This window comes from Hoplias malabaricus, chromosome 10 (assembly GCF_029633855.1).
Source record: "Hoplias malabaricus isolate fHopMal1 chromosome 10, fHopMal1.hap1, whole genome shotgun sequence".
Classification (NCBI taxonomy): domain Eukaryota; kingdom Metazoa; phylum Chordata; class Actinopteri; order Characiformes; family Erythrinidae; genus Hoplias; species Hoplias malabaricus.
The window spans coordinates 32698969-32723968 of record NC_089809.1 but is presented as its reverse complement, the minus strand read 5'-3'; positions in this window follow the sequence as shown (position 1 = coordinate 32723968).

The window sequence follows — 25000 nt, the reverse complement described above, 5'->3', positions numbered from 1 at the left end:
TAGATATACGTTTTTTTTCTGAATAAAGCAATAGCAAAAACTTATGCATGGATCCAGTATATCACTGACACTGAGCTTTTCACTTGTAACAGGTCCCACTCCTCTTCAAAAGGCTCAGTAACCCTGGGATAATCAACTGGATCTTCACATTGATGTATGAGTCATGTCCTGCTTTAGCTGCATCCTCAGTGTTTGTTAAAAAAAAGCCATTTCAGAAAACAAACATTGAGAGTAATTTCCTATAAACGTTTATTCTACACAGGTCACGTGCATGTGTTTGTGGTGTAGACATATTCTTCTATAAATTTACATAGCGAATATATTCAAAACATGCCATGGCCTTAACAGATACTGTGGTCCTGTGTTCTGAAATGGAGCTCCTCAAGTGATAAAACAGGGCGGCGCGGTGGTGCAGCTCCGGGGACCTGGAGGTTGTGGGTTCAAGTCCCGCTCCGGGTGACTGTCTGTGAGGAGTTGGTGTGTTCTCCCTGTGTCTGCGTGGGTTTCCTCCAGGTGCTCCGGTTTCCTCCCATGGTCCAAAAGCACAATTTGGTAGGTGGATTGGTGACTCAAAAGTGTCGTGTGTGAATGTCTGAGAGAGTGTGTGTTGCCCTGTGAAGGCTCCTGAGCCACCGTGACCCTGAACTGGATCAGAGGTTACAGACAATGAACGAATGAATTAATTAATGTGGTCACAAACTATAATACATAGCCAACCATTTACAAGTGGATATATTATTTGTGGCCTCAAAATAGTATTTTCTGTCCACAGTACATTATTGTGTGGCCTCAAAATAATATTTGTGGCCAAAATCTATTTTTATGGTCTCAGTATATTATTTTATGACCTCAAAATATAATTTGTGTTCAGTTATGTAGTGTTCACTTAAACTCTTAAAGCAAACTAAGTAGTGAGCATCTATGCTCAGGCTCAGGAGGGTGGAGGGAAACACATGCTTCCTCTGAGACAACTGAGGCCAAACCACCATGTCATAGTCGACCGCCACTCCTGCCGACTCCAGTTCACAGTTTGGTGCATTGGAGGGGAATGCAAACTGTGCAGATCTGTCACATAAACCAGCAGATGTCCATTGGCCAGCAGCATGAGCAGTGATGTGAGGAGGTGTCCATCTTACTCACCAAGAAAGCAAAGCCAGTTGTGCTCTTTAGGACCTCCGGCCTCAGACGGCTCAGGCATCAGCGCTTAGACCACTGCCCCTGAGGTCAAAGGTTTTAATAAGGCTAAAAATGTCAACAATTTTTGATATGACCATGGTTGTGCCTGTAGATGTAATGTTTGCATCTTCACAACACTAACTTTTTAGGGAAAAAATAGTGATAAATGAAATGAAGATAATGCACATAAAACACTGACCTGGGCTTAAATCAAACCAGGCCCTAATCAGGAAAAACAAGACGTGAATTAAAGTTGTGTCTTAGTCGATGTGTGCAGTCCATGACACCAAGTCTTTGTTCCACCATCACATTTCAGCTTTCACTTCCTTACTGTCAACAACCCCCCCAGCGTCTTTCTTCCAAACAGGGGCAGACCACCGGGGCGTTCTGACAATGCAAACAATAATGCCTCCAGCTGAGGGCCTTTTTGTTTGCCCTCATAGCTGAAAATGATCATTTGAATATTTCACAACATAATCTGGCCCTGGAATAATCTCCTGCATGCTCTCAAGCGGCTGAGATATGAGAGCAGACAAGTCCTCACGACTCGCCCAGAACAAAATGTCAATCATCTCTCATCCAAAGTGATGCTGACAGCTAAATGCAGATCTCAATTTTACAGAGAAGAATTCATCACTGCTGAATAATAAATGGCCAAATAAATTGTCTAATCTTCTCTGTATACAGTGTGTTGGGGGGGTGCGGTGGGGGAGTGTGGGGTCTGATGAATATCAATATCAAATTGGCTCAAAATTCAAGATGGCACAGAAGAGGGATTGCTGTAAACGCGTGCCTCGTTCAATCTCCTCTTGCTGGGCATCCGGTGGCTACACGCAGTGTGGTATCCTCGCGACTCCGGGTCCAGGGTCCTGGGTTCAGTCCTCGGTCACTGTCTGTGAGGAGTGTGGTGTGTTCTCTCTGTGTTTGCTTGGGTTTCAGTTCTAGTTTCAAGTTCAGGGTTAGAATTAGTTTTATGAAACCTCCTAAGCTGCCAGATATTCAGATGTCCAGATATTTTAGTCAAATATGTACGACTTCACCTGGATTACGTGTCTGCATCTATGACATGCTTTGGTCAAAATACCACAAGGATCAAACATCACAGCACCATGCCCCTGCCACTCCCTCCCCTTTTCAGCACCTGTTCATTTAATGAGAATGAGCCACAGCTCAGTTCAGTACGAGACCCCAGGAATTAGCAGCTGGAGCTGTGAATTTTAGCCATTTTAACTTGGTTCTCTTCTCTCTTTCACTCTTATTCCTTTGTGCTCACTCTAAGCTCATCCAGCGATGTGATTACAGAGACTGGAGCAAAAGTGTACCAAATATTCTAAAGAAAAGCTGTCCCACTGGGTTGCTTTATTTCACAGTTTTTGAGTTGGACTCCAGATGCAAGTGGACATGTGCCGTAGAAGTGATTTTAGCATTTTAGCTAGGTTCTAGCATGTGCAATATTTGGTGTTGAGTGCGGACTGAATTCGAATAAACCCATCTCTTTGTATTCAGTGCCTTGGAGATGAACTCTGCATTAACTCTCCTCATGATCCTCAGGGAACTTCCACGGCAGAACCCAACTGCCGGAGCCCCTGTAGACAATGGTGGACGCTGGTGCCCCAGTGTGATAGGGCTCTAATTTGGCTCACGGGGGACAGAGTGGCTTAGCAGGCCAAATGTTAGGCCTCTGACATCAGGGATCGATTGCAGCCAGAGCGAGTGGAGGGGAGGATGGGGAGGCGAAGTGCAGGGCCCCGCTCATTAGCTGACCAGAGGGGCACAGAGGTGCTAACTCGGTCATCCCAAGGGGACACACACACTCACTTAGCCACGCTGCTCACAGAGCTGCTGCTCTCTACAGGAAAGTTATTTCAATTATTGCTCCAGTTTTCCATCAGCCGTGACCTTACAGACAAATTCAGCCCCAGTGGCAACGTTAAGAGCAATATTACGGAACTCTTTCCTGCAGCTCGAGGTTCTGTTCTTGGCTTGTTTTAGCAAAGTAACAGAGCTAGCTGTACGTGTTCTCATTAATCTGTTACCATAAAGTTCAGTCTTGTTTTTGCCACCATTGTGTGTTTTATTATTGTGTTTAATGCTTTGTTGTGCACCACAGTCTTGAAGAATGACATTTAGGACATTGCTTGCCCCCCTCTTATATATATATATATATATATATATATATATATATATATAAAGTTGTTGAATATATTTACAGCATCTTATAACAAAATGCAAATTAGTGAAAATAAAATGTTAAATATTTTTACAAATACAAATAAGTACTTGTACAAATAACTTTAGTGTACCCCTCAAAACTGTCATTTCCTCTTGGCCCACCATTAAATATATTAAATATTTATATAATAAATCCAAAATAATAATTTATAACACTTTCTTATACATGGGAAGACATATATCCATCCATCCATTATCTGTAACCGCTTTCCAGTTCAGGGTCACGGCGGGTCCAGAGCCTACCTGGAATTAGACTGATATATGTGTTATTTAAAGGCAAATATTTTGTTTATAATCCTGTTACCACACTAAATTTACCCAAAGTCACAGAATAAACAAGAGGACGTTCTTGAAGTTTCTAGAAGTGAGGCAGAGAGAGATGTGAATCTTGTTTTTTTTTTTCATCTTTTCCTCTTGCTATTTTTTTATTCTTGAAAATTAGGTTTTTCATGATATTAACAGTGACATGACTTCAAAAGCATCCTTTACTTAATAATGGATAACATTAACATCAATGTTCCGCCTTGTTCCCAGCAGACCTCTTACCAAAACACAGAAAGATACAACTCTACTTTACTCACAGCTTTACAATGTGCGAAGAAAAGAAAACAGATTCACTTCTCTCTTGGCCTCAATTTACTATGACAAACATCTTTACAATAAATAATAATAATAATAAATGTTCTGTACAGCATTAAGCTCAAAAATGCTGCAGATAATTAAAAGAATATTCCAAAGAGAAGCCTGGAAGATTGTTGTTTGGAGACTACTGATGAGTACTGATGCCTAAATTTTCCTGCAATTGTGAAAACTATGAGGACTGTCCCATAAAGCCCACTTGACTCTACTTATATGTAGTGTATATTCCGTACATGGGCTCTGCAGACCCAGAGGTTAGACGCCATCGATGTGTGAGTGCATCCGCCACGCAGTGATATTGACTACCCTCTCCTCCTCTCTCCAACCAGCGAGGGCATCTTTGTTGTACGGCTTCTCTTGAGAGAAAAAAAAAAATTGAAATTCCCAAGCAGTTAGGTAACAAGATTGTTCCCTCCTCAGTAATTAGCTGGACAGAAATGACTGATGCAGGAGTTTTAGAAACACAAATGGGCTGCTTACACTAACAAGGCCAAGATAAAGGCTTGTGATAATGAGACTCTCATCAAGAGCCCGAGTTTGGTCCGTCCGGCCCTAATTCCACCCCCATAACAAACCAGGGTGAAGTGCGGCAGTAATCACTGTGATGCTGTTATATTTATTTTTGAGCAGAAGGCCTCACTGGCTTGCATAATAAGGCTTCAGTGCTATCTTACAGGCACAAGGAATTAGAACAAAGAGAAGAACACAGTAATTGGTGGTGGTGGTGATGGTGGTGGTGGGGGGTGGTGGGTGTTGGGGGCGCTGGTGCATCCCCACTGGTACAGACCTAAAAGGTGTAGATAGAGTGCAATGGAAAGGCACGATCCAAGCTTTCTAGGACCAGTCAGACTCTCTCACGGCTCAGGTGTTATGGAATGGCACAAACTGCACGTCGTCATAGACGTACCCCCAAGAAATGTTAAGGAATTTGAATGCATCTCTCCCAACTCACTTTGAAAGCATGCATAATCATTCCCGTCATAAGAATAGCACTCTCTCTATTGAATGCAAAGCAGGACTCCTCCATAGTCATACACTAATTGGCCTTTCCAATGGCTCCAAATGTGTCTGCCTAACAAGCCTACATAAACTCCGGTCAATGAAGCAAATTCCTTCCCCACTCAGTGCAAATTGCTCTTAAAGTAAGTCCCAGTCGAAGCCAACCAATTATTTCCACGGGTTTATCAACAGTGGGTTTGGGCGCGGGCTGCGGCTGGTGGCAGTTAAGCATTAGGCGCGTATGTGAGCGGGCTAATTGGCAGCCATTTGGTTCTCACCAGTGTCCCGGCTTTGTAGTCACTTACTCCTGCTATTTGAGGATGAAAGAAATATGCAGAGCCCCAGGAATTAATGTCTACTAATGTCTAGTTGGGTGACATGGTTACAAAGAGTTTCAGATCCCTCGTACTCCAAGAACGTGTTTCAGGAAACTGCTCAGGTAAGGCACAGCAGGACTGAGATTTTAATTCATTTTAATTGACCAATTAACAACACGTGTCTCGTGTCTGCGCTCGTACAGAAGGTAAAAGTTCAGTTTGTAAAAGAGAACCACTGACAATACCTCTGTGGTCCAGGCTTGAGCCCATTTCCCAAAACAGTGGACCCAGCAAATGAAACCAAACACAGGCAGTTGATTAGTGGATGTGAGTCCATCTTTTCTACAAACCCCATTTCCAGAAAAAGATGGGACGATTTGTGAAATGTAAATAAAAATTGAATGCAATGAAAAGCAAATAATTTAAACCCTGTATTTGACTGCAAATAATACATTGTTATTAATTAGTTTGCAAATACCTTAAAAATAATTAATATACATTTGTAAATGAGATAAAAAAGGGAAACTTGTTAATGTCGACTGATGGAGAACACAAAGTAAGGGAAGTATCCAGAGATCTGAGGTTTAACACAGTAGATGGTTGTGGGTTCACTATTTGGCAAAGAGTGGGACACTGTTGCTCTTTCTATGTGTTGTAAATGATTATTAAGTTTTTTAATGCATTTACACCCTAATTTAAAAGCATTAATAGATTATAAACCATTTATAATGTGTATTTTTTGTAACATTACACAGTTTTACTTGTCTTTTTGCCCCTCACAAATATTTGGAAACAAGTTTCTGACATAAAATTCAAAATAGGCACATTTTTTCAAATAATGAAAAGGTTTAAAAATGTTGTCTTTTTACTGATTTCCATTTTACACTCAGTGTTTAATTGATTAGCACATTCTGTTTTTTGGAAATAGGGTTTTCATTAAGACTAACATCCTCCGTGTCTTCTTCATCTGACCAAAAGCTCTACCACTCCAGACCATATCTGTGTTCCTTTTCGAAAACAGGGGGTCATTCACCCGAGTCTCAGAGCTTGGAAGAGCAGAGCTGCTTTGTAATGCTGCACATTATCCATGCCACAACATGGGGCCTGCAGAATCCAAGCTGTGTATTTACTCAGAGGCTGAAGACACATCGCTTCACCAAAGCCAGCAGGGACTAGGCCAGGCCCTGAGATCAAGCCTAATATGACACCCAAGGCCTAATCTTCTTAGTGGACCAGGATAAAATGAGTATCCATTACAGAATCAACCACTATGCTCCAACCCCCTCCTCCAGAGCCAGAGGCCCTCCCATAGCCAGCCAGGAGACAATTGCTTGCCTCGGCCCTTAATCAGGTATTAACCAGTGAAGCTGTAAGGGAAAGCAGCTAATCTCCATATTTACTCCATCTGTACCGCAGACCCTACTGGCTTGGCCCCGCTAGATCAAAGATGGCTGGTAAAAATCAGATTAGGCGAGGGGGGGAGTGGGGGGGCGAGGCGGAGGCCAGCAGGGCCACGCTAGGCCCAAGCCGAGAGAAACCCTCCACCGCCGGCACAGTGGCGGAGCTAAGCCTGCTGTCTGAAGCTGCTCCTTTGAGCTGATAGCTTAAACGGGAGGGGGGGTAGGGGGGGGGACTCCAAAGACTCTGCCCTTTGGTTTCACACACTGCGCATAACACAGGGCTCCAAGTGTTTCATCTCAGCATCAATCAAATCTTTAGTGCAAGTTGCCCAGAGACTGAGTGTGGAGACTTTCTATGGACTTCCTATGGAATTCATCGTTTGCCAACTCTATGGAACAGTGCTAATTCCATAATGACTTTTTTTTAGATCTGATGAAGCAACAAATGAGTCAAATCTCAGCTGATGTGAACTCGATTGGGCGTATTTCATATATAATATAATAATTTACTTAAAAACCCTCAAGCTTCACCCACAGAGGTTTAATAAGTAACAACAATGTTATTTTCTTCCCCCTGAGTTTGTAGAGGAAGGGTTTTGGCTTTGCCCTTTACTCTGTAGTGGCTACATCAGGAGGCCAGAATGGAGAACCATCTGTGCAAACAGCAGAGAGGGAAAGCGTGTAGGGTTAGCGAACACACAGTCTCCAGACAGAGGGGCCAGCACAGGCCAAAAAACCTGGAAGGGCCACTGTCTGAGATGAACATACAGCTATAATTTCACATAGAGAGTTAAACAGTGAGATAACTCAACAACAGCTTTTCCCTCCAAACGCTCTCATTGGCTGATTAACATCGACGATCTAGCAGATGTTGGCCCAGGGTTAACACTTAAGTGGGTCATTATTCTACCCCTTTTCTGCAAGTTAACACACCTCTGGGGTTTTAATGCAAAACCAAAAAGTCTCAATGTAGCCAATGTTTTCTGACTATAGGCAGCCCACAGTAAACTGACTGGGTGGCCTTGTTTCAGTTTGTGCTTTGATAGCTCCAGATTCCCACGTTAATATGCCCCTTATATCTATATGGTTAAAGATTGTTTATAACTTTGATATTGCTGTCAAGCCAAAGCGAGTCCGTCAGTTAAAGCAGGCCTTAACCTGGCTTTTAACTTAAACACAAGAGTAAGTGACTTGATTTCTTTTCGCCGGCTGAATAAGTGCGTGCTTACATTGTTAGAGTGCCTCCACTTGCCCCTGAAACAAAGTTTCCCTGAAAGCCTTGAGCCTCCCTGTCCGAGCTCATTACTGTGGATTAAGGAGTGAGGAATAAAGGTGACCTGCAGGGTGAAGGAGGGATTTTGGGGATGGGAAGAGCTTCGTGTGAGTAAGTCTATATGTGTGTGTGTGTGTGTGTGTGTGTGTGTGTGTGTGTGTGTGTTGCTATTACCTTTTACTGAAGCACCAAGGAACAGGTGAAACAAATTACATGTTCAAACAAGCAGCCTGAGACTTTTTACAGAGCAGTGAACAGTGCACTGACAGCGCTTATATAGATTCATAAAATACACAGTCTTACAATTCTATAAACATTTACTGGAGTTGTACATTTCACAGTTTAAAGCATTTCATATACCACTGAGACTCCTAAAGGGAAAAGCTGCAAGGGATCGATTGAAACCAAGGAAAGAGATATAACACAAATACACATAGGTTACAGACAAACGGAAAGACTGGTTTGGTACAAAATTAAAAGCACACCCTATACATTCAATGTAGTCAAATATTCAAGACCAACGGCCCAAAGACTCTTCTGAATGATTTGCTATCAGTCATTTTCTTGCACCTCAGAATGGTCAACAAGATCTTTATGGTACAATGGAAGGTTTGGCTTAAAGCAGAACAACAGACATTCCTAATGTTTATTCCTTATGATTCATATTAGTCCTTGGTCACTGCTCTTGTTCACTGGTGGCACTGTTTCACTAAATCTGTACAAATTGTCGGTTTTGTACACAAAGATATTTCACAGACACAACACATTTGGAACATTTTGCAGCTTAGATTTAGCTTATGGTCATGGTTATGGATTTGGTTATGTTTATAGTAAGGGTTAGGGTTAGGGTTAAAGTTAGGGATGGGGTAATGATTAGAGTTGGGATGAACTGCAGGTTTAAGGCTGATTTTCCATATACTGAAACTCATATGAACATTGAATGTATTAATCCATGAGGCCAGCATGCAACAATAACTTCACACATTCATTCATTTGTTTGTTCATTCGTTTGTTTGTTTGTTTGTTTGTTTGTTCATTTGTTTGTTCATTCATTCATTCGTTCGTTCGTTCGTTCGTTCGTTCGTTCATTCATTCATTCATTCATTCATTCATTCATTCATTCATTCATTCGTTCATTCATTCATTCGTTCATTCATTCATTCATTCTATGTAACTGCTTATCCATTGCGGGGTCACAGAAGGTCCCAGGCCCAAGAGGAGCCACTGGGCGCAAGAAAATAAAAATTATTAATTGAGCCATTAAAAATTTGAGTTAATTTTAGACCATTTAGACCTAAAGTGGCCCTGATTCCGTTACTACTAGAAGGAGCACTACGGTCATTTTGACCACCTAAATACTTGCATGCGTATTGATGATAGCATACAGTATAAATAAATAAATCAATAAATTCATCTATAATAAGTCATAAAATGTGAGAAAGACTAATAAATTGTATTAATTATTATTTATTTATTGATAATATTTAATGTGCAGTACTAGTTAATATACTAATATTTGGATATATGAAGTTTTACAACAACAGTTTCAACAAAAATCATTTAAAACGTACTTGCAAATATAAAAGGAAAATAATACTTAAATACAGTTTACACAACAAGTTGTAATGTCTAAATAATGGAGTGGAGCACTGCTTTCACAGTCTTTGTTTTCATGTGATTTGCACAAAAAGATGCGCTCTCTTTTGTAGCTAATTCAACAGCGCAAAGTTTTCACAGGATGCTTTCTTTCTGAGGTAAACAGTAGCAGTGTTGTCAAGGTAACGAATGATGCGATGGAAGAGTGATAAAAACAGCTGGCTTGGGGAGTGGAGAGATTCGTAATGTAAACAATGACCTGGTCTTTCGAGGTTTATGTGCTCAGAACACTTTTGTGATTTGTTTTATTAATTTCAAAACAATGTTAGACTAAAATATGCTTCAATATCATAATAATCACAGCTCTTTGGGTATGGGGGGTTTATTATGTGTAAGTTATTATATCTTAACATTTCAAAAAGGTCAAAATGACCATCTCTTCCTTTCTGGTGTTGACATGACGGCCAGTTTATTTTAATTTCAAACAATGTGGAAAAAATAAGCCTTAATAAATAAATAAATACATAAATAGGCTTTTGGCCAAATAGCAACGAGTGAAAAGCATGTCTATAGTTATGGGAAACATAATCGGGTATAATATTCTATAGGTAGTGTGTTGTACAGTGTCTGAACCACAGAAACCAGGTTCTACTTTGGTTTAGACACAGTTTGTAGTAAGCTATACTTGTTTGCTACTGTAGTCTTGCAGTTCCAATGAACAGCTAAAGTAAGAAACTGCCACTCTCAGAACCAAACCTTGTATCACCCCTGGATTGAAAGTGTCTGCTGTCCTTCATGACGTGTCAGAACGTTATGACAAGTCACTAACAGGAATGGTCCAAAATGACTACTGGAAAAAACCTCATTCCACAGTTTCAGGGGAAGTTATGAGGGATATGAAGGTGTATCTGGATAGTGGCACAACTCGAGACGCCAAACGTCTCATAACTCATATCCAGGGGGTCAGACAATGTAGATGATATTTTTCTCACGCTTTTCTTTTAAATGTGAATGTCCAGAAGGGTCTGGCATCCCCTTGGAGAGTCACACATCTCCAGTCGTTGGCCAGATCAGTCTCCTTCATTAGCCCAAACAGCTGTGAATAAGTTGGCCTCTTTTTTCCCCCACTTTCTCCCCTCCTCCTGCTGAAACCCTTAAGTGCTGCTGGTGCAGTTTTTATTGAGGGTTCGCTGGAGGACTCGGGGGAGACGCTCTATCTCCTCTGGCCCTGAAAATTGATATTGAACATTGGGGGTGTGGAGAGAGACTCTCACGAGCTGGTAGCAATTAGCCAAAAAGGATTTGCAACTCGGAGTGATTCATCGCACCAGAAATCGAAGTCCTTTAGAGAGATTGTCTCTCTCTCTCTCTCTCTCTCTCTCTCTCTCTCTCTCCCTCTCTCTCTTCATATCTGTCTCTCTTTCTTTCTTTCTTTCTTTCTTTTGCTCTCTGTCTCTCTCTCTCTTTCTCTCTCCCTCTCTTTCTCTTCATGTCTGTCTCTCTTTCTTTCTTTCTTTCTTTCTTTCTTTTGCTCTCTGTCTTTCTCTCTCTCTCTCTCTCTCTCTCTCTCTCTCCCTCTCTCTCTCTTCATATCTGTCTCTCTTTCTTTCTTTCTTTTGCTCTCTCTCTCTCTCTCTCTCTCTCTCTCTCTCTCTCTGATTAACACAAGTATTGTTAATAAAAGAGCATGTTTTAGTTGTTAGCTAAGTGTAATTTTAAAGGTAACGAATTGAATGATTTGTTTACATTTTAACCATTTAATTATAGATAAATTCATAAAATTAATTCAATTTTGAATAAAGTGTTCATCTTCACTATTTGTTTAACACACTCTTCAAAAAAAAGTGAATATACAGTAAGTCTTAGGCACCTAAGATAATTATATATATTTATACTATTGCCTTCTCAGTGAGTGTGGTGCTTGTATAAAGTTCTGTATAATCACAGTAAATACAAACAAATAATAATAATACAAAACAAATAAATATAAGATAATTTTTTCTATAAATAGTAGGTGTGAGTGAGTTTGAAGAACAATGTTTTGTTCAGATTCTCCTCGATCGCATGAGTTACTTAAATCACCAGCACACATTATTTAAAATTATTATTTATTAAACCAGTAAAACTAGGTACTGGATGATGACCTCAAATAATACAGACTCCACGAGGAGAGATTTGGAAAAAGATAAACCAACACATTCACACACAGAGTATCACTGGAATAATGTTATTGGGTTTATTGTGGCAGTTGTTTGTTGTTTGTTTGTTTTCTTTTTAGCAAATAAACACTTACTGCTCAGATTAATAGCTTTTTAAATCTCATAATCTCTGGTCCCTAAAACGTTTGCACGGTATTGTAGTTCTAAATGGAGCAACCCAGACATTTGCTATTTTTATACACAATGATTTGTAGTTGTTGTATGAAAATGATGTGAGCTCCCCTACACTGGAGGCACTGTTTTATGTAAAATCCAGTTAAATATGTCACAGAAAGAGCTGTGTGGCTTGTTTGTGGGAGCACACTACACTGTGGTGGTACTCTCAGTGGTACATATTCAGTACTTTTACTTAGGATTATAAAACTGTGTTGATTTCATTCATCAATTTCATCTGCATGATTTATATCTTCTTGTTTTATTTAGCACAGTTCTCTAATGAAAGTTTACAAATATTCACCTCTCCTTCTGGAAAAGAGAACGCAATGGACCTTGAGGAAACACAACTGGACTCTAAAAACACTGGTGTACGTTTAGTGTACCTCTACTGAACCTTAAACTGGGAGAAAGCATTTGAACTTTACGGTTGAAGCTTTTGAACTTTACGGTTAGCGTGAAGGGGTTAGGGCTAGGGCTGATGTTAGAGACTGATTTTTCATGCTGGGTTCAGCATCAACATGTCTATGTAGACATGTCTTCAGTAAGGTTTATTTACCTCAGGTTTATAGCAGAAAAAAAGAAATAATAAAAAATCACCTTTAAGTCTGAGGCCATGGTTATCTCCTGGAAAATATGACATGCTTCCTTCAGGTTGGGGGTGAGAACCCACCTCAAGTGAAGGAGCTGAGGTGTCTCTGGGTCTTGTTTACAAGTGATGGAAAGAGGGGTCGTGAGTGCAGTGTCTACAGGAAAGCCTCATGGGAGGAGGTCTTGCGGTAGACTCAGGGCCTGCCAGTCTAGGAACACTTGGGGATCCCCAGGAGGAGCTGGTGGATGTTGTGGGGAACTAAGCTGCCAGTGTTTCTTTGCTCACTCTGTTGCCACTGCATGAGGTGATGATAAATAATAAAAAAAAAACATCATCATTTTGTATAGGGGTGGCACGGTGGCGCAGCAGGTAGTGTCGCAGTCACACAAGTCCAGGGACATGGAGGTTGTGGGTTCAACTCCCGCTCCGGGTGACTGTCTGTGAGGACTTGGTGTGTTCTCTCTGTGTCTGTGTGGGTTTCCTTTGGGTGCTCCGGTCTCCTCCCACAGTCCAAAAACACACGTTGGTAGGTGGATTGGTGACTCAAAAGTGTCCGTGAGTGTGTGTGTTGCCCTGTGAAGGACTGGCGCCCCCTCCAGGGTGTATTCCCGCCTTGTGCCCAATGACTCCAGGTAGGCTCTGGACCAACCGTGACCCTGAATTGGATAAGGGTTACAGATAATGAATGAATGAATGAATGATTTTGTATATGATTGACTTTTAATTTGTTGTACTCCTGGTGATTTTCCTGCAAAGTGTTTACTGTCGTTCTCATCAAATCCATCTGATGCTGAGAGATTCCTGTCGGCTTGAGCCACTGTCTGAAACCAGGAGTTTGATCTAAGTGTCTGTAAAGGCGCTGTGTTTGCCTTAATTGTAAAATATTTATAATATATAATCATTTGTAGCACGCTGCCGTCCTGTTCGGCCTGTAGAGTCTGAGTCTGAGCACAGCCGGAGAGGAGCTGATATGATTAGGAGCAGAAGTAATAATTTCAGATTCCAGTGTCACATTTAAAGCCTGGCTAAGCTGAAAAATTCCAGCTCGTTTTAAGGGCTGATATACGTCTATATATCTCTCCGTACAAACTCTGTTAGGGCGATCGAGGGAAATCCAACATATCTCTTATGACTCCTCTCTCAACAGCTCCCATATTGAGGCATTATGTCTTATGACACTGCGATTTTTCACTTTCAGATGTGATTACCTGGAGATGAATATACGCTGGGAAGACGCCAGACTGCCTCACTGTCAATCATGAAACATGAATGATGCCACACATTATATTTTCATGTGAGGGGCTGAGATTTTTTCTTTTCCTTCTCTGTTTGTGGGAGTGCAGTAAAGAGAAGACGTGGCGTGGCCCTGCAGACTGAACCACCGCCGTGCGTTAAGAAAAACGTCTTCCTTTCTTCCTCTTCACTCCCTGAGACGTCAGAGCTGTGGCGTCAGGAGAAAACAACTTTCTTCAAGTTCAAGGTTGTGACACACACATATGTTTCAAATACCGTGTTTGATAAAAGAGGAGTTTGGATTGAAATGCAAAATGGTGCTTTCGTCCAACTTTGGAGCAAGTTCTCAGTTAATTCCATATTTAATTCAACAGGAAGTGAGAACTGTATATGGGCATTCACTGGAAGGAGGCATTTTAAGAGCCCACAGCCATCAGCTGACAACACAGCTGTCTCTCTGGGGTTTGCTGGTTTGGTTGTGGTCTGCAGTGTTTTTTTATTTTATTGAGAGGTCGTTCATTTATGGTGTCACTGCAAGCTATACTCACTGCCACCATTCATAGATATCCTCTATAATCAGACACTTTCTAGTAGTTCTAACATGTTCATCTCAGTTGGTTGTGCAGGGTTTGCATTGGGCGGATTTGGAGAATATTGTACATACAATTCATTTGGATTCACACTGGATCTTACAAAACAACCTCAGTCAATCCTGCAGATTCAGACACTTGTTTCTCTAGCTATCCAGGTATAATTATATTAACATATATATATATATATATATATATATATTTAAACTAATGTCTTCTCAGTAAGTGTGGTAAAGTTAAAAGTAAAGTAAAGTTATATATAATCACAGTAAATACAAAACTAATAATGTAAAATAAACCAAACAATTTTTTCTATGAAGTGGCAGGTGTGAGTGAGTTTGAAGATCAATGTTTTGTTCAGATTTTAGGCACTGGATGATTACCTCAAATAATACGGACTGCCAAGAGGAGAGATTTGGAAAATTTTAACCAACACATTCACACACAGAGTATAACACTCACTGGAGTAATGTTAACTGGTTTTATTCTAATGTTGGGCAATATTTGTTATTTGTTGTTATATATATATATATATAGGAACACACCCTGGACAGGGCTATCACATCAGTCCATCACAAGGTTTTTTCACACACTCACCCACACACATGGATGCTTTCACACAGTCCACCTACCAGCATGTGTTTATGGACTATGGGATGAAAACAGATCACCCAGCGGAAACCAACACAGACACAGGGAGAACACAGTAAACTCCTGACAGACCTGCAGCGAGCGTCAAACTAAAGACAGTGACACTAAACTTCAGCACCACCAAGGGATCAAACACTCTGAAGTAGAACTGCTGTGAAAATACTAGAAAACACAGTTTACTGCCTTGTCCTAACCATTTAAATGTATTGGTCAGTACTGTTCCAGGCTTGGGGTCAGTGAATATGGCCATGAGTACTATTAAGCCAGAGCTCATCAAACACTGGGTGTTCTACAGATCAGCCCTCTCCAGACATGCCCTGGTCAGCGGGCAGCTGAAGGTTTCACCCGGCTGAAAGCTAGCGTTTAAAAAGTGAGCCTTGGCCATTAACGCATTTGCGCAGATGACAGATGACTTCATATGCCATGCAAGCCGGGCCCAGACAGTGGCTTTAGCTATGACAGATTGCCTGGCTGTAACCCACTTTATGTTAAACTCATTCTCGCTGTTCAATTTCACGAGTGTAATTTCGTCCCCCCTCTGCATGGCATTGTCCTCGGCGGACTGGGCCCAGGCTTCCCTTTTGGTAATGATCCCCGTTTCTATTGTATTGTTTTCTGCATAATCGGGGCCGCTAGTCAAGGGTTTGGGTGACACAACCATCTGTCAAGTTCATTTGCTTTGTAGGGGATGCTTGGAATAATGGTCCATACAACTGGAGGCTATCTGTTATCAACGAAGTATATAGGCCCAGGCTCTGTGGTTCTGAGACGCTTCCCAGAACCCCCCCTCCACACTCCACACACACACCTCACCCCACTGTCTCTACCACCTCAACCTCCCCACAGCCGCTTATTATGCTACACCCTCCGTTCCGTCACCTCATTTTTTTTTCCCGGCCGCTGTCACGCGGGCGTCTTGTATTATGAAATTTAAAGGCACGATTCAATTAAGGGTATGAGTTATCACCGGCACTGCTTCACCTCTGCTCCGCGGGGGAGGGCTGCCACGGACCACTCGGCTCTCCAGCGATGATGCGCCACGGCTTGAGCCTGTCAGCTCTCATTTGGGAGAGTCCAGATTAATCTGGAGCTGAGCTGAAGCCTCATACCACCTCCTCAGCCTCCTCATCTGTCTTCCCTAACAGAGCCGGTAGCTGACTGCAAAGGTTCTTCTATATTCAGCTCACACTGAGTGGGTTTGTGGCACATCGGGTGGACGGCTACAGGCCGAACCAGACCCGTAAACACACATAACTCTAAGGGACCTGAAAGGAGCAGAAACAACGTCCAAACCTATCACTGTGGTACTTGATGTTATATGTATTGTGGAAACAAGGGAGAGATAGAAGGATTGAGAGAGAGAGAGAGGTGGAGAGAGCTGGCAAAAACCGAGAGGGATAAGAATATTTTCCACGGCCTGTTCCCTCATCGCGCTGTAATGTCTCTCGCTTGGTGGCCTGCCGAAATCCCACATACACGGTCTATAAAAGGTTTAACATCCAGTGTTTTATTTCCCAAGTTTCGAGATCATGTTTCACCACTTCTGCCAACACTTTGGCCTCGGGACTCTGCTCACACTGGACCATTCACACCCTGAGTAGCCCTCAAGCTTACTGACCTGCTCTAGACCCTAACGTGTGAGGACACCAGTGAAGGACAATACTGGATGCAGTATGCTCTCTCGTGGTTGAAGCTGAGCTGGAGGACTTAAACTAGCACTCTAGCAGCAATGCACTTCAGTAACATACACATACCAGGTCTTACCATGTGAGTGTCACTGCTGTGGTGACAACGGCCCACCAACTAATATCAAATCAACAGAGGTCATGTTGCAAGTCACAGAATTATGAATTTAAAAACCCATGTGGATAGTAGATGTACCTAGAGATGCAAATTTGTTTGTTGTATAGAAGCAAAAGTCTTCATTAGTATCTTACTGTTTTTAATTCATTCATTCATTCATTTTCTATAACCGCTTCATCCTGTCGAATCCTGAGCCAGTCTGGAATCATCTGCTACAAGGCAAGAACACACCTGGCACCAGTCTGTCACAGGGCATGACTCACTATCACAATCACTAATGCATTCAAACCTATGAGCAAATGATCAGAGCCAATCCAGCTACCAACATGTGTTTTTGGCCTGTGGGAGGAACCTGGAGCATGTGGAGGGTACCCACGCAGACACAGGGAGAACACACACCAGCCACCTCAGAGAGCGTGACCAGAGGCAGAGATAACGTACTATTTTATTATTGTTTTATTGCTGAATTTATTTATTTAACATTCCGCATGTTATAATTATTTTTAAAAAATACTTATACATTTTAACAATTGAATATGAAAAGGAAATTACTGTAAATTATTGTAATGGGAAAAACAAAACATTGATGATCCTTATTTTATTTTATTACTAATTTATACATTTTTGTCAGTAGTGATTTTGTTTTCTGCTCACTACAGTAACTGGGAAAGCTTTAAACTCAATGTTAGAACACCAATCCTGACAGAGAAGCTACACTTCTTAAAGTGACCAGTGCAATGTGACCAATAAGGGGACATGCAAGATGGAGTTTTTCTTGTATTATTTCTTGTTACAGCAATTACATCACATATAGAATTGAAAGCAGGGAGAGAGAGAGAGAGAGAGAGAGAGAGAGAGAGAGAGAGATTGCTGCCAGTCCCTCTTGATCCACATGGAGCTGTGCTCTTTGGCAAAGCAAAGGGCTAGGGATGGAGAGGTTTAGATCGGCTGAACCAGGGCACTGGGCAGTGATGGCTGCCACTCTACCTGGCATGATGGAATTCATTAGGACAGCATTTGGCCTCATTCAGCGCATTGTGATGCCCACAGCGATTGGCCTCGTAGCATGGCAGCATTTAGCAGCTTCCTGGGAGACCCATTAGAGACAGAGTGTGATTAGGCCTGCACTCCAACCTCTCCAGGACACCAGTTACCATAGCAGTTTACAATCAGGAGGAACACCGCTTCATCATGTCTAGAACAGACATGGCTCCAGAAAAGCAGGTTCCATCTCTTAATAATCAGGGTTTGATATCTTACTTTATTGGTACATAATGTGTTTAATATGCTGTCCACCATTTTGTAGTGTTCCTGATAAACGTTCACCAAATCATTCATTCATTCATTGTCTGTAACCCCTTATCTAGTTCAGGGTCGCAGTGGGTCCAGAGTCACCCTGGAGGGTGCGCCAGTCCTTCACAGAGCGACACACACTCACACATTTACTCACACCTACAGACACTTTTGAGATGCCAATTTTTGTATCGTGGGAGGAAACCTGAGCACCCGGAAGAAACCCACACGGACACGGGGAAAACACACCAGACCCCTCACAGACAGTCACCTGGAGCTGGACTTTAACCCACATCCTCCAGGTCCCTGTAGCTGTGTGACTACAACACTACCGGCTACGCCCCGTTTTCACCAAATCATCTGGATGAATTATTGCACACTTATGCTGCTGCTGCTACTGAATATTGGATAAGACACATTCCATGATTTCCGATATAGAGTATAACAGCAGGAATCACTATATTACACGTGTATATTAACAGTCAATTAAGCACTATCCCATGAGAGGGAAATTTAAAGGAGGGGCTTTACAGATTTAGAAGCTACATTAGGCTTCAGTCAGGGAGTAAATCCTGGTAAGTAATAGGTAAACAAGGTAAATAATAAATGTACAAGATTAAAAGCAGTTGCCCTGTGGTAATGTAGACCTATAAAACGTAGCAAGCTAATGTGCTGGGAAATGCAGTGAAATGTTTATGCGTTCTTTGGCAATCGTCCTGTCCCAAATGAATAAATATATTGTTTTGTGGCATATTACTTTATTACTGTAGCTATTAAATGCTGCTTGGACGACTGTTATGGACAGATATTCATACATGATAAAGGTATAAAGACATTCATATACAAATGGTAAATTTGTATTAAATAAAAAAAAAAAAATTATATTTTAACAGCACAGCGCATCTCTTTAAAAATGTCTTTTATTTATATATTTATTGATTACTTTTTTAAAAAACAACACGCAGCTCATCAATCTTGTTCAAACGGTAAATATTTATATTTATTTCTAGGATTTAAAAAAAATCTAAATAATATTAACATTTTAAGTATAAATTTACTGTGCTGTACTGCGCTGGTTCCAATATCAGCTTCTGTATTGCACTACACCCTATCACTGTTAAACTTAATTTCAGGATCGTTAGTGTACAGATCCTGCGTCCTGTCCTGTGAACCTCTATGTTAAACTTAACCAATCTCTATAAACCTCTCGCTTTAGACTCCTGCATGCCTAGCGCATCTGCTGTGGGGTTTTATTAAAGTTTATTGGCCATGTAAATACAGCTCTGCACACTTCCTCCTTCATGTCAGGCTGAATTTGAACACAGGCTCAATCCTGCTGCCTCCAGCTGAGTTTACAGGTAGCGCGAGCCTTCTTCAATTACACCTAATCATCCTTTCTCAGTCAATAATGGTGCTAAAGGCTGCCGTCAAATCTGTTGAGGGTGGTGGTGGTGGTGGTGGTGGTGGTAGGGGGTTGCTGGGAAGGGGGGGGGTGAGTGTCTGGATCCGGCATGCCTGAGCTGGCTTCCCTGAGTATTCTCAAACCAAAGCAATTTAGTGGTCGCCTACGGGGCTGTTCAAGCAGCGGCTGGGCCGCTGGGACGATGAGGAGATGCGAGTTAATCAGAGACATCTGTGCACTAGCACTGGCTTCTCTCCCTGAGACGCAAGCCCAGAAGAGTCTCAGACGGAGGTTGGGTTTGAAGTGCGAGGCATTATCGCTTTCCTATAATAACAAAAGCGCCAGAGTGCACGGAGGCCTTGGATAAACAAGCCACATCCACCTAATCTGAGTGATCCTCCCAGCCCAGCAGACCCGGGGCACGCACACGAGTCCAATCCGGTCGGGACGCAAAGGAAAAAAGCCTCACAGCTGACCAGTCAACTCGCCACCCAGCCAAAACAGACAAGGCCAGAGGAAATGAAGTTGGTGGAGATGGAGCACAAGGGATGTGTATATCTGGCTCATGAATCACAGCCTCTACTGTTTGTTCCAGAAACCAAACATTGGCCACAAGATTACCGAAGAATCGGTTTCCGCCCTTGGAGGACTCCATGTACGACTCACTGTCGACGTTACATCAGCTCATGAGTTATCTCCAACATGATTGTTTCACAATGTATTTAGCACTGCGTTTTTTTCCTTTTTTTTTTTGAGGCTAATTACAACAGCAGCCGAACCGAGAGCTGAGGAGAAAAGGAACATGCTGCAACAGCGCGAGGACTGCTCCGGCTTATACCTGCAAAGCCCAGCGAGAACAAATGAAAAGTGTGACTCACACAAGGTCAGGGGTTTAATAATGGATTACAGATGATCCCACTTACATAAAGGACTAGGATGAGCAAACAGTAACTCTCACTTCAGCTGTTTGACTTTTCAACAATGTCTCTTCAATCAATATGTACAGTAACATGGAGCTTAATCTCAGTGTTGACATACACCCGTCATCCACTTCATCAGAGCCCTCTGAGTGGTCTTTCCACTGATTGGACATCTAATGGGTCAACTATATCCATGGGTTGAAGTAACGTGATTTAAATTTTTAAATTTTTTTTATTTTGGTGTGGGCGCCCATATTGGGTTCTGGTTTCAGAGTGCAGCCCTAATGTAAATAGATGAGAAAACCAGATGCATTTATCTCATATGCAGCTCCTCCTCTTGCACTGGAGAGTGACTCACAACATTCAGAAGCACAGAAGGCCACTGGTTCTCTGCATTTGGGGGGCTAAAGTATCCAAAAATGACCATTATCCTCTGTTAGCCACATTAGCATTTTTGTCATTGGATCTAATGGAAAACTGGTAAATAATCTGATCCCAATGTCCCTGTGCTCTGAGAGCGGGAGAGATTCTTGGAGGATAATAATTAAATTATTTCTCTGAATTGGTTAAAGTTTAATAAGGTTGTAGTAGCATTTCCTCATCTGAAAATGTGAGTGATGTATCTGTGCCTGCAACAAAAAAATCCTCTGTAGGGCATAGTGTTGGTCATAAAAATAACGGTTTCTGCATTCAGCTATGCGTCAGCTGCAAGGTAAACATTTCCCTGTCAAATTTAGTGCAGTATTATTGGGTTTATTATCTATGATGTGCACTATGTAGGGAGCATTTGGGATGCACTATTTGGGATTCAGCCCAAGTTCCTCTACTGACGGACAGAGGCGAAGAGTGCACTGTTTACACACGTGATGCAAACAAAAGGGGTCAGTTATCTATATTTTTATTCCTTTAATGCTGAGAGAAACAATTAAACAACTTAAACAACACAGTTTTTACTTGTACCGCGACCCTGAAATGGAAAAGCGGAAAGATGATGATGATGATGATGATGATGAGTTTTTACTTGTGTGTTATAGTAATGTATGTTTACGTAGGTCCCCAATATTGGCAGCTACTATACACAGTGATGTTAGCTGCAATCTATAGGTTCAGTTAGAGAATGTAACTGTTGGTCAGCATTTATGATATATATGGTCATTCAAGAGCCATGGTCAGGACATAAAGCTTAAGAGTCAGGCTTGAAGAAGTTAGGCTTGTGTTGCACAGGCTCCATTCCTTCAGGGTGTCTCCTCTGGAGCTGGGCCAACAGCCTATGAAGATATCCCCTCTGTAAGTGTAATGTACATATATCAACACAGTGCTGGAAAATTCTCAGTAGAGCACTCAGTATCTTGAAAGTCACCAATGTGTCTGATTCAGAACTGTCAGACACCCAGGTGTATGTTACTGTGAAAAACAAGGGTTTGTGCTTATCCTTTTTTTCCATTCTCATTCTGTTTTGGAAAACATAGATTTGAAAGTTGGACCTGGATATTACAGTCAGGTCCTTGTATATATTTGACTGAAAGACCATTCCCAGGGTTCATACAGTGTGTACTGATTATTGTTTGCCCTCGTACATGTGAAACTCCAACTCATCAACCCATGAACCTGCAACCCACGCTCACCATAACCCATGCCTAAAGAACAGAGGACAGCCTTAAACATAGCCCATAACCCTAAACCTAACCCTAATCATAACTCTAAACCTTACCCTGAGCCTAAAACCCCACAATGTTAGAAACTGCAGTGTGGAGAAACAGTCTTAAGTCCCTAAAACTGTGTCTAAATTTTACACTTACCCTAAGCTCCAAAAAGATTAGAAACAGCTGGATTTCTCCAGTTTAACATTCACTCGCAGCTAACAGCACTCTTTCTGTAAGTTTTTTTTCAGGTGCTTAACCGACTGTTTATGTTGATTGAGCAAAACAGTGCCACCAGTGAACAATTAATGACTGTAAAATAACAACATAAAATTGTGGAGAAATATTACAAATGTCCAGGGTGCTAATATCAGTCGTACATGTACTAATGTTATTTGATTTTATACTGTTTTTTATACTCTAAAACAATCAACATTGATCAGCAATATATGAAAATAATTAAAAACCCTTGCTTTTATAGTTATTTGACCGTGCAGTTTGTGAGGTTTTGCCTGTGTGTAGAAGATGAGGGTTTATATCCCGGGCTGTCAGTGGAACTACTAATGTTTCAGGTTGCCTTGGGAAAAACTACATTTGTTTCCATCTGAAACATGATTAAATTGTCTGTCTTGATAAAAGACTCTGCTGTAGAGTGGATTAAGGTTAATTCACATTCAGGTTGCCGCCTTCTTCATGAGCCTCTGTCCCTGAATGTATACGTCCACTGACTGGTCTGTCACGCGCAGTTTGTCAGTCACTGGTCAGGTTCTAACCACTGGACAGATGCTGATCAGATATTATTTGGGTGATGGACTGTTTCAACACAGTAGTTCCTTGAATTTCCCCTGGGGATCAATAAAGTATCTATCAATCAATCAATCAATCTATCTATCTATCTATCTATCTATCTATCTATCTATCTATATATCTATCTATCTGTCTATCTGTCTGTCTGTCTGTCTGTCTATCTATCTATCTATCTATCTATCTATCTATCTATCTATCTATCTATCTATCTATCTATCTATCTATCTATCGTATCGTAGTGATACTAGTGCATGATGCACAGTGATGCTGATGGAGGCCTATCACCCAAAAATGTGCAGCTGACAAAGGTTTTTTTTCATCAGAAATTGGCAACTGATGGTTTACAGCCTAATACGTTATTGTAGAAATATGCAATGAAAAATTAGCATCATGTATGTTCTCAAATGTTGTTATTGACATCACACAGCTGGAATTTCTTGCACCCTCTCTCATGCCAGCTTGTGTTACCAGATCCAAATAACTCGTAGATACATAGATGTAATTGTGTTGACGTAGTATGATAAGATCAGTGAGTCACACTACAAGAATAATACGCCTGGGCCTTCATTCCCACGAGCCAAACTCACTGAGGATACACGTCTCAGACTTTGAATGACCATTATCTGTTCCCAAAGCTTCGAGGGGGGCCTCGGCGATAACACTTTTAGAGCAGGGCGGCAAAAGGTTAAAAGGAAAGATAGCTCTTGTCATCGTTCATCTCACGAGCAGGAGCAAGGCTCCACGAGAATGGCGCGGTATCTTTAAATAGTCAAGTGATGGAAGCGCAGCGAAGATAGAGGCCTAAAGAGGTTCGAGTCACAGTTCAACAAGCGCCGGTGCTGTCAGACTGCACTCGCCGTCACTATCGGCATCAAAGCCGGCCGGCTTCTCCCAGGCAATGGCTTGGAACCGCCTTTGAAGGTTGGCTGTAATTATTTTTCACACAATGAGCCGTGGGTGATGTTCACCTCTGCAAATGCTGTGTTGTTTGTGAAACAGCGCTGTGGGAAGCCATTCACGGGCTGGACGCGGATCATTCTTATGGAGAGCACAAACATGAGCGTTTGTTGTCGGAGATGCTGCTGGAAGTTGCAGAGGGTGAAGCTGGCGTTCCCGGAAGGCCCTGAAAGAGGCTGTTAGCATAAACAAGAAGCAAACTAGTGTACTTCATTACAGCTACACTTTTACTTGCAAAACATATTTTGCAATCTCCCCCCATCTTCTGATAGCTCTCACAAGAGCACCATTATGCAAGATTGTGCAAGCACAAAAAAAACAAACCCAACAACATATAAATAAATAAAATAAAATAAAATAATGGTAATGGCATCTGCCAGATCTGTGAGGAAAGCAGTCAGAACTATCATGAAATATGTGTTATAATAATCTACGACACTCTGAAACCATATTTCATCATTCTGGTTACGCTTGTCACTAGTCAAGTCCTGGAAGTTGCCTACGTTTATAATTGCTTTGGGGTTTAAGGAGCTGGATCACAAATTAGTGTCAGTCTACACAGTGTACACAGATCTAATGGGCCTGTGTAAAGATGTGGAGAATGAAAAGCAGAGAAGAATAACTCCCTACAATGTGGTACGTAATGGTTCAAAGCAAAATGACCCTCCCTCCACCATGAGATGAGGCGGCTGACTAAGTGGATGTCCTCCGTGAAGGAATTAAAAAAAGAAAAAAAAAAGAAACAAGAAACAGAAAGAAAGAAAAAGGAACTCCTCTGACTCCCAGATAATGTGCTGGTGTTTTCCTTAAGCAGCTCAGCGACACAAGCCCTACGAAAGGCAGTAATTATCCGGCTGATTACTATCTGCCGGCCCTGGGGCCAGACTGCGAGGAGTGCCCTGCCTAAATGACACTTTAATAAGAGTTTACAGGTTCACGTTGAGCCGACAACTCCAGCAGCACCCGGCCCACCTCACTCGCTTTCATCATCCCTGCCGAGGGATCTTTACCCTGACCCCACTCCAACTTCTTTTGCTTCCCTTGCCCACCCAAAACCTCACTGCTAATCACAGCCTTTGCTAAGTACATGCCACAGTGCAAAAAGGCA